Raw genomic sequence first — 11,539 nt, 5'->3', positions numbered from 1 at the left:
ATTTTATATGGCAATGACTTCATTTAATGCTCGTTAACTGTCCTATGCAGTAGGTGTGGGTGTCTATTTCACAGCTTGAAAAAGTTAAGAAATTAGCTTGCAGACATGCAGCAAGAATGGCTGTGATAGTCACCTGCTGATGACCGAGCCACACACAGAACATAAGTTCAATTCCCGACCCTACAGATAGGCATCATAGATATTTTACACGTTCATAGACTTTTTGTTATGAGACGTATCAAACCCAAAATGCACATCATGTATATACAATTTAAAGAATAATAATGAAACAAATTCTCATTTAATGACCACTGAGATTATGAAACAGAATGTTGTCCCATTTTGTTTAAGGTCCCGTGTTTTTGTTTTCCCCTTTATTATTTATATATATATGCTTTAGTTTTGCCTGTTTTTATAAAATGGAAAGATGCATTATATATTCTCCTATGATTTGATTCTTTAACGTTATATTTTAGTGATTTATCCAAACTGATTCATGTAGCTGTGGTTTATTCCATTTTCCTGCTTTCTGCTGTTGAAATGTATGAATATGTCACAATTTATTTACTCATTCTATTGCTGATGGAAATTTGGATTGTTTCTGGCTTTACTAACAGTGCTGCTGTGCAGATTCTTGTATACACCTGTTGGTGCACACATGTGAGGTTTTTGAGGTTAAATCCCACCGATGGAACTGCTACTATAAGCTTGCGTTCAGCCTGATAACCCCAAAGTGTTTACCAAAGGGACTGAACTAATTTTAATTCTCATAAGGAGCAGATAAGTATTTACATTGTTATTCAGCCTTCCATGTTGATATCGGTCAATTTGTAAGTTTTTGCCATTAGGATGTTAGCTGGCATGTACTGATTGCTAATAAGTTTAGGCATCTTTCAATAAACTTAATGGCCATTTATGCTTCCTCTCTTATCAACTGTGTTTACCCCTTTTGCCTATTTTTCTTTCAGGTTTTCTTTTTCATATCAATGTGTAGTCCTTTATATTTTCTGAACACTAATTCTTTGACAGTCATGTTGCAAATATATTTTAATTTAAAGGTTGTGTTTTGATTTTCTCAGGGCAATTTTCTTAACGAACAGAAGTTCTTACATCTTAAAGCTGTTTTAAAATAATGTCACCTGTGGTGCATATTACAGGGGTATTTGCGAAACTTGGTAAATGTAGAATGTAAATGTTTTGGCACAGTAACTGAGATAACGCCGGAAAGGCTATGTTAACCACTGTGATAAAAATCTGTCAAATGGTTTATGAAGTGAGTGTATGATGCCCCATGATCATATCAATGTATACAGTTATGATTTAATTAAAAAAAAAAAGACTTCCATAGGCCCAAGGAACATTTACTTATAAAGCCACATTCAACATCATATCAAGCATATTAAAGTATATTTTCATCTAACAGTAAATATAACATTTTTACTCTATGATATATTAATAAATATAAAATCATAAAAAAATAAAATAAAATAATGTCAGTCTTAAAGAAAAGTTTAAAAAGTCTCACAAAGAATCACCCACATTTTCCAAATGTTAACATTTTACCACATTTGCTTTATCATTCCATTTATTTATCTTAGATTTTTTCTTGCCAATGGAAACATTATCTTAAAAAACTACACGTTCTAACTTGGTGTTTAGAGACGCGATTGATGTTTTTATATATGTATTATTTTATAATCTATAAAGTTTTGCTAAACTCCCAAACTCTAAAATTTTTGTAGATTGTTTGGCATGTTTTCCAGGTAAATAATTAGATCATCATATGTGTGGTAGGCATAATAATACATGCATCACCCCAATTCCAGGAATGAGGAGGACTAGATTCGACCTGTGAGTGGTAGTTTGTCAATCTCTGCAAGACAGCTTCTCTCTCCCGGTAGCCCTTCTCACAGGGTAACCAGGGTTTCTTGGCATAATGGCTGACAGCTCCAGGCAGAGGGAAACTGCAACACCTTTTGGGACTGAAGCTACAACTCACGCGCATCACTCCCACCATAGTCTACTCTCCAGAACAGTCACAACCCCAGTCTAGATTCAAAGAGCAAGGAAGTAGATACCACTGCCTGAGGGGAGGAGCTATACAAAATTTTTTTATATTAAACAATTATTAAGTCTCCACAGATGTCTAGACTGCCTTACTGACAGAAATGGAAGTTCAGGAAATATATATATATATATATATATATATATATATATATATATATACATACACACACATATGCAAGGTGGCCATAAAGTTCATGTGCAATTCAAAATCGTTTACTATTTTTTATAGCTTCTCTCCACAAACAGTGGGGTCTATTTACTCACTCTTTGAATCTAGGCTGAACCTAGGACTTGCTCTGTTGAATAGACTATGGTGGGAGTGAGTTGTGTGAGTTGTAGGCTTAAAATAGCGAACTATTTTAAATTGCACATGAACTTTATGGCCACCCTACATATATATGCAATAGAACCTCCATAGTGGACCACCTCCCTACATTGATCACCTCAAGTTGACCTAATTTTCGTAGACTGGATGTGCATGACATGTACTAAGGCTTACTTTTTTTTTTTTTTTTTTTTTAAGGCCAACTTCTTTACCTTGACCATCTCCATATCTTGACCCATTTGTTATAGTCCCTTGGGTGGTCAACTTATAGAGGTTCTACTGTATTTTAAATTAATAGACTTTTTAGAGTTTTAGGTGTACAGAAAATTGAGCAGATAGTACAGAAATTTTCTATATACCCTCTCTTGCCCTTTTCACAGTTGTCTCTATAATTAACTTTTTGCTTAGTGAATGTGTTACAATTGATGTGCCGATCTCAGCACACTATTATCCCCGGAAGCTCATTTACATTAGGGTTCACTCTGTGGTACAGTTCTCAGGTTTTGACAACTGTATAATGACATGTGTCCACCATTACAATATCATGTAGAATAGTTTCACTGCCTAAAAAATCTCCAGTGATCCTCCAGTCATCCCTCCTACCCCTGAGCCCCTGATAACCACTGATATTTTTATATCTCTTTAGTTTTCCCTTTTCCAGAAGGACATATAGTTGGAATCATACAGGAGAATTTTTTCAAATTGGCTTCTTTCACTTAGTAATACGTGTATGTATCAAAGGTTTCTCTATTTCTTTTGTGGCTCATTTCTTTTTATCATTGGTTACTTCCAGTTTGGGACAATTATGAATAGAGCAGCAATAAACAGTATGCACAGATTTCCGTGTAGACATAAGTTTTCAACTCCTTCAGGTAAATACCTAGAATATTGTAAAATATTGTAAATACCTAGAAGTATGATTGCTGGATTATGATAAGAACTATGTTTAGCTCTAGCTTTATAAGAAACAGCCAAACTATTTTCCAAAGTGCGTGCACTGTCATGTACCATTCTTTCTTGGTTTCTACCAGAATAAGAGTTCCTGTTGCTCCATGGTCTCACCAACATTTGGTATTGTCGTTTTTTTTTTTTTTTTAGCCATTCTAATAGATGTATAGTGATATTTCATTGTTTTCATTTACAATTCTCTAATGACACAATTTTGAACATTTTTTCATGTGCCTATGCAACATTTGTGTATCTGCTTTGGTGAGGTGTTTGTTCAGATTTTTGACCATTTTTACATTAGGTTGTTTTTTTCTTATTGTTGAATTTTAAGAGTTCTTTGTGTATTTTAGATGGAAGCCTTTTAATCAGATCTGTGTTTTGCAAATGTTTTTTCTCTCAGTCTATGAAAGAATTATGACTTTTGAGACTCTAACAAGAACATAAATCATGAAACTAAGCTTTGTTTAAAAAGAAATTATTTTTTAAGTTTATAAGCTCCCGTAAGTATATCCAGAGCCAGCTCTGATATATGTGAATGACAAGGTATAGCTTTAGCCATGAGTGAAAATCAGCGTATGATGTATGAGAAGATCATGGCATATAGGAAAGGGGAGAAAACTCACCACATCTAGCTCCCACAAGGTTAGGGAAGGAAATGGATGGGAAGGGATGGTCCCTTTGTTCACAGTTCTTTCCCACCTCTACCCTACCCCAACCTGCCTGATGCACCTCTTTTCTTCCCACTTCAATATGCTACCCCTCCAGCCAGCATGGCTCCACTCTCTCTTCTGTGTACACACTCAACATTGTTGCAAAAGTTTCCTGCCATTTTCATGAGGCTAGTAAGACAGGACAATCATACAAATCAGGCCAAGCAGATTTATTACTCAGATGCACAGCAGGGATAAACAGAAGCCATGGTGAACCAGTCTCCCAAGGCTTAAGAAAAGCTTCTTAGAGTGAATGGGCTTTCATCGGCCTGTGCCCCATGTTGCACCACAGCTGAGGGACCCCCAAATCTCTCTGCCCTCAGTTTATATTCCCTGGACATCACATGGCTTGCTGAGTGCAAGTATTGTAGGACATCCTGCTCTAGGAGGAATGAGGACATAGCCCAGGTTGCTCTGGATCTTCCCTCTTTATCTAGGATGCTGCAGTCTCAGTCCGTTCTGCCTGAGAATCACAAGCAAGAGAGGGAAGAGCTGGGTGAGCCAACATCTTCTGGGGACCTCTCCTATAATTGTGCTGCCTGCAAACTCTATTGCAGTGAGTCATTTATAATCTGCTTCCCTAGACTGTGAGCTCCTTTAGGCCAGGAACAGTTTTATCTCTATATCCATGTGCCTGGGCATGCCTGGCTCATCATAGTCCTTTTGCTGTATGCAGAAGGTAGAGTAAAAACGTAAAGAAGAGCATGGTGAAAAAGTCTGCCAGCGTAGGCAGTCAGGTAGATTAACAGGAGAAGCAACATTTGAGCTGTGTTTAAAAGATGTGACTGGGCACAGTGGCTCATGCCTGTAATTCTAGCACTTGGGAGGTGGAGGCCAGGTGGATTGCCTGAGCTCACAGGTTCGAGACTAGCCTGATTCAAAGCAAGACCACATCTCTATAAATAGCTGGGCGTTGTGGCGAGCACCTATAGTCCCAGCTACTTGGGAGGCTGAGACAAGAGAATCACTTGAGCCCAAGAGTTTGAAGTTGCCCTGAGCTATGATGCCACGGCAGTCTACAGAGGGCAACAAAGTGAGACTGTGTCTCAAAAAAAAGATGATCTAGAAGGAAAGACATTGGGAACAGCATGGTGAAGCCCCAGAGACAAGAAGTGGTATGGGGTAGTCATCTGTTCAGTGCCTTTACAGCCTAGCAGGGTGCTTGGCTCACGGTGAATGCTCAATAAGTGTTTGTGGATGAAGAATGAATCCCCTGATAACCTTACTTCCTCACTGTAGGGCAGTAAGGACCCTATAGACTATAGAACCAAGTCTATTGTTTGTGTTTTAAAAATGTAGATTTTATTATTATTCAAATATGGTGAGGCCTACAGATCAAGAGATGACTGCTGTTGAAAAGATACTTCATTCCTCATAATTCCCAAAAAGAGCAACAGGCCCCGCTATGGGTTAGGAGGGACACACAAGGAAGCAGTAGAATGGTCAGGGAGCAGAGGGAGCAAGGGGAAAACACGGGCAAGAGCCTTTATTATGGTTTCTATTGGGAAAAATTAGCAAGGCAGGATAAGCAAGTTTAGGATTGGCTAGTTTGAGTAATTATGGCAAGCTCTGGTGCATAGAAACTGTTCCTAGTTGCCTGGCACCCAGCCCTGGGGTGATAAGGGCAGATAGACAGTGGCCCTGAGTGTGACAGCTCAACAGAGGAGGAGTCTGGGGCATTGGGCCCTTGATTGGTCATTTAGACTCGAAAGGTCATTTAGACTCGAAAGATAGGTGATTTGTTTACTATCTCCAGGAATTGTCTAACCTGGAGACGGGCAGTCCCCCAGATTCATTAAGGCCCCAAGATATCAAAGCAGCAAATAAAAAAACTAGAAAATGTGGTCATTACAGTTTGACAATTAGGGAGCCCTGTCTCCTAAGTCACTTGGAGATAGTGTTGTGAACCCTGGGAACATTTATGACTTGTCTGGTCTTGAGCCACCATTTTTTGTGCCAGTTTTTTTGCCACATTTTATTATTTCACTAATTCGTTCACTTATACAGTCATTTAGTAAATACAGAGCACCAACTACAAACCAGGCCCTGGTCAGACTCTGGCCTGGCAGCCTGGTCAGAGGGACCGGGTAACCATGTGGAGTCCCTGTCTATGTGGTAAGTGCTCTAATGAAGCTCTAAATACTATGATCTTCAGAGGCTCTTGCCCTCCGCTGGACTCCTCAGGTAGAAAGGCAGCTTGATGTCAAGTTCAATGCCATCTATGGAGGCAGTTTCCTTTCTCATAATGGAGGATTTGCTTTTAATCAAAGAGAGGGCCTTTTGTCAATCTGAAAGCTATGTCTTTTTTTGTGATTTTCAAGGGTAACTTGCAGATAGACATTTTAATAACAGGGCCAGATACGTGGCTTTTAGAGACCAGGCTGTGACTTTAAATAGTGTGAAGACCCCAATGGCTGGACTCACAGGGGCAATCTGAATACTGATCATGAATTTTCAAATGGTCTTAGAAAGTGCAGGGTGATTTTAGGAGAGATTTCCAATTAACTTGGGTTGTTCAAAGCGGCTATACGCCTGGGAAAGAGAATGCATTAGACTTTTCCAAAGGGTTTTATCTCTTGAAAAAGAAAACATAAATGGTAGTGGATGGAAAAAAAATCAAAGTTACTGAATATGGAAATCACCACTTTGGGGGTTATGAGAAGTACATCCTGCTAACTCCCTGCTATGCAAGGGAGCTTTCAGAGGTAATGAGGCAAGTTCCGGAATGTCAAATGTCTGCCTTGCTTTACACTTACGTGTACTCTTGTCCTGGTCCTCCTGCTGGCAGGCCACATGCTCAGCCCAGGTGGAGATGGTGTCCAACTCCTCCCTCTAGTCCCCTGGGGAAAACCTTGCACTCAGCAGGCACTTAATGCGCTTTGATGAGAATGAACTGAAGAGACAAGACTCCCCAGGAAGGCAAAGGGATGCGACAGTCTCTTCCTGTTGCCTGTTCCTCTGCTCTGAATTGGAGGCATAGCAGCCTCTCTGAGGCCACAGGCTCAGGCTTCTTCCTTCTGGATGGAGAAGAAGTTCTTACTGACCCCCGCCATATGCTTGGCACGCGCATTACCTTTTCATCAATCCTTCCGCCAACACTTTGTGAATGGTATTATTGCCTCCATTTTCTAGATGAGGAAATGCTGCATTGGCAAACAAGCTCTCCCGAGTGATTTTGACTGGAAGGGTTTCCAAGATCCTATTTGTCTACTACACCAGCCGGAGACAGTCAACTTTACTGAGGTGTTGGAAAGTTGGGTAGGAGGTACCGCACTCAGAAAAGTGTGGGTTTTACCAAGTAGACTGAGAAGGGAGAGGTATTTCAGCTCTTCAACCAGGGAGCCATTGGTCAGTTCAGCTGATTCCCTGAGGGGTACAAAACCAGTGGGGCAGACCCAACAGTTATTTTCCTCCCCATTCTTCTCCATAGACAAAGCCCACCCACACCAGAGAGGCAGAAAATTCCAACAGCTCACCTTCCTGGGCTCTCTTCTACCTAGGGGTGGCCATGCATCCCAGTTCTGGTCCTTGAGTCCTAAGGGGAGATCTCTCAGGGGGCTTCTGAATAAGATTTCCTCCCTGATAAAAAGAGAGGAACCCTCAAGGAAAGCTTTCTTCCTCCCTGCAGTTCCTTCCTGCTTTGGGCAATACCATGTGTTAATGAGATACCTGGAACTATTTGTATAATTATGAGAAATATTGGTATATATATTCTAAGGATGGCAGAGTGGGTGGATGAATGAAGCATGGGCTCTTAGTGATATCGTTAGATATAGGATCATTTATCCATAGACTTTCTTTTTTGATGAGATGATTAAATGTCCTTGCTGCTTAAGGTGTTGTTTGCTGAGTTGAATTTTTTGGTAAGTATTCTCTAAAAGCATTCTGACTGCTGAAATTGTGAAGAAGGAAATAAGGGCAGGGCAAAGTCCTGAGTAATAAAATTGGGGGTTTGGGGGGCAAAAGGGGGAACAGCTGTAAGTCTAAGGTCAAGGTCAAAGGAAATGGAAGCAGGGGCGATGAGGGCATTAAGTAAAAGCATATCTAGACCTAGGTAAGGAGGGACTTTATCCGAAAAGACTATTGTAACAAGAGAAGGCAGAGTCTTGTGATAGAGAATGCTTCAGCTATTAAATCTGTAGATGACTCAGTGGTCAGGCAGAAAGGCATTTGCTTTTGTAGAAAGAAGTAAATAAGGCTAGAAAGAACCTCAATCGTTTTAGAGAACATTCTCCTTAGTAAAGTATCTTAAGAATGGAAAAGCAGGGCCGCACCTGTGGCTCAAGGAGTAGGGTGCTGGTCCCATATGCCAGAGGTGGCGGGTTCAAACCCAGCCCCGGCCAAAAAAAAAAAAAAAAAGAATGGAAAAGCAAGTATTCCATATACTCAGTACTAATCTGAAAGTAGTAGATGTGAGAAAAACACAATTAAATTCAAGAAGAGGGGGAGATGGGGAGGGAGTTCAGTTAGCTCCCACCTATTGTGTGTGATGCAGGGTATATGACACACTTCTCAGGTGAAGGACTCAACTACAATTCAGACTGTGGACTTTACCTTACAAACACGATCATATGTACCCATGTACCTCGAATGTACCTAATGATGTGCACCCTCATATTAACCCATAAAAAAAGAACCCAGTATGGGAGCCCAGGATGAGCAGATCATGTTCTAGGACAGTTGACGAGGGAGTGTTTTCCCTGAAGTCAGCCAATTTTCCAGAAGGTCCTCAAGGAGCGGTTGTTCTGCACTCCAGTGCTTGGGGGTTGACCAAAGGTGAGGGACCTGGAAGAACAATAGAAGCTTGAATAGAGTTTGTTTAAGTTCACAGGCATTTTGTCCAGATTGGTCAGTGGGGACGAACAACTCAGCAAACCATTTATAAGACAAAGAATGGGAAAGTGGAGGCTCTATGTCTGAGCCAGTCATCGGGTAACAAGGGGGTCACCTGTGAGTCTTGTCTAAGTCAGATGAGGAAGAATGCTTCCTGGCAGGGAGCCCCTTCCTGGAATAGAAGAACGAGGTGGTGGCAGTGGGGGTGTTTCTTAACTGCCCCTCTTTTCCAGGAGCACAGGGCTCAGATAAAGTTCAATGTTGTCAAGGAAGAAATTAAAAAGGTAAAATCAGACCTCAAGGTAGAGTTAAAGTGGCCACTGATCCATCAAAAAGTGTCAGTGCTTTCCCACGACCCAGGCACTGTGGTGGGGGACCTGGAAAACACAGGGACGATTCAGGCATGGTTGTCTCAAGGAGGACAGCAGAGAGAAGATGTGCATTCACACACCTGCAGAAGGTGTTATGACGTCTATGACCTGCCCTCACATGGCTTTCCACACTCAGATTCTCCTTTGTTTAGAGCTCATCTGAGCCTTGCAAGCAGCCTGCCCTGCAGCAGATCCATAGGCTCTGGGTGCATTTGTAAAACCCAGGAGAATCAAAAGCAGAAAGGGAGTGGTTTTCCAGAACTCAAGCAATGCGTCTCAAAAGTGTTTATAAGGATTCTTCAGTTCAAAACATACCTCCAAGGATTCCCATTAGAGATGCTGAATCTTGAATTTGCTTCCTTCCTCTGAAGGGTATCTGGGAACTCTCGCTTGACTCCTTATACTTAGCATAGGTGAGGGCAGAAATATAGAGCTGTATCATCTGAGCAGGAAATTGGATGCACTGTAATTAGGAACACAGCAGATCATGGCTGAGTCTCAAGTAAGTTGAACAGCCTTTTTTTCTGGTTTGTTTCACAGTGATTTTACTAACTCCAAAGTTATCACATTTATGAAAGTGGCTAGAAGCCAGAGTTGGGGTGGAGGTCGTCCTAAAATGCAGAATGAAATGACTGCTTCCTGGAAGAGAGACGGGCAATAACATAAAAATTATATTCACAACTCCACTTAATGCACAAAACTGAAATTAAAGCACAGAGTCACCTGCCTAATTGTCATCACCAGAGGGCATTATCTTATACAGTCCTTGCTTGAAGATGATACCCCGTATCATACAGCATCAATTTTTTTTATTATTATTAAATCATAGCTGTGTACATTAATGCGATCATGGGGCACCATACACTGGTTTTGTAGACCGTTTGACACATTTTCATCACACTGGTTAACATAGCCTTCCTGGCATTTTCTTAGTTATTGTGTTAAGACATTTATATTCTACATTTACTGAGTTTCACATGTACCCTTGAAAGATGCACTGCAGGTGTAATCCCACCAATCACCTTCACTCCGCCCATGCCCCGCTCCTTCCCCTCCCTCTCCCGCTTCCCCCATTGTTAGGTTATAACTGGGTTATAGCTTTCACATGAAAACTATAGTTTCATAGTAGGGCTGAGTACATTGGATACTTTTTCTTCCATTCTTGAGATACTTTACTAAGAAGAATATGTTCCAGCTCCATCCATGTAAACATGAAAGAGGTAAAGTCTCCATCTTTCTTTAAGGCTGCATAATATTCCATGGTGTACATATACCACAATTTATTAATCCATTCGTGGATTGATGGGCACTTGGGCTTTTTCCATGACTTATCAATTATGAATTGGGCTGCAATAAACATTCTGGTACAAATATCTTTGTTATAGTGTGATTTTTGGTCTTCTGGGTATATACCTAGTAGAGGAATTATAGGATTGAATGGCAGATCTATTTTTAGATCTCTAAGTGTTCTCCAAACATCTTTCCAAAAGGAATGTATTAATTTGCATTCCCACCAGCAGTGTAGAAGGGTTCCCTTTTCTCCACATCCATGCCAACATCTCTGGTCTTGGGATTTTGTGATGTGAGCTAATCTTACTGGAGTTAGATGATATCTCAAAGTAGTTTTGATTTGCATTTCTCTGATGATTAAAGATGATGGGCATTTTTTCATATGTCTGTAGGCCGTGTGCCTGTCTTCTGCAGAGAAGTTTTTATTCAAGTCCCTTGCCCAGCCTGTGATGCGATCGCTTCTTCTTTTCTTGCTTGTACGTTAGAGTTCTCTGTGGATTCTGGTTCTTAACCTTTTGTCGGAGACATAACCTGCAAATATCTTCTCCCATTCTGAGGGCTGGTTGCTTGCTTTACTTACTGTGTTCTTGGCTGTGCAGAAGCTTTTTAGTTTGATCAGATCCCAGTAGTGTATTTTTGAAGCTGCTTCAATTGCCCTGGGGGTCCTCCTCATGAAATACTCACCCAGACCGATTTCTTCAAGGGTTTTCCCTGTACTCTCTTCTAGTATTTTTATAGTTTCATGTCTTAAGTTTAAATCTTTAATCCAGTGAGAGTATACCTTAGTTAGTGGTGAAAGGTGTGGGTCCAGTTTCAGTCTTCTACAGGTTGCCAGCCAGTTCACCCAGCACCATTTGTTAAATAGGGAATCTTTTCCCCACTGAATGTTTTTAATTGGCTTGTCAAAGATCAAATAACGGTAAGTAGCTGGATTCATCTCTTGGTTCCCTATTCTGTTCCAGACATCTACTTCTCTGCTTTTGTGCCAGTACCAT

Source organism: Nycticebus coucang, chromosome 14, assembly GCF_027406575.1.
Source record: "Nycticebus coucang isolate mNycCou1 chromosome 14, mNycCou1.pri, whole genome shotgun sequence".
In the NCBI taxonomy this organism is placed as follows: Eukaryota; Metazoa; Chordata; class Mammalia; order Primates; family Lorisidae; genus Nycticebus; species Nycticebus coucang.
Note: the sequence above shows the minus strand (reverse complement) of the source record.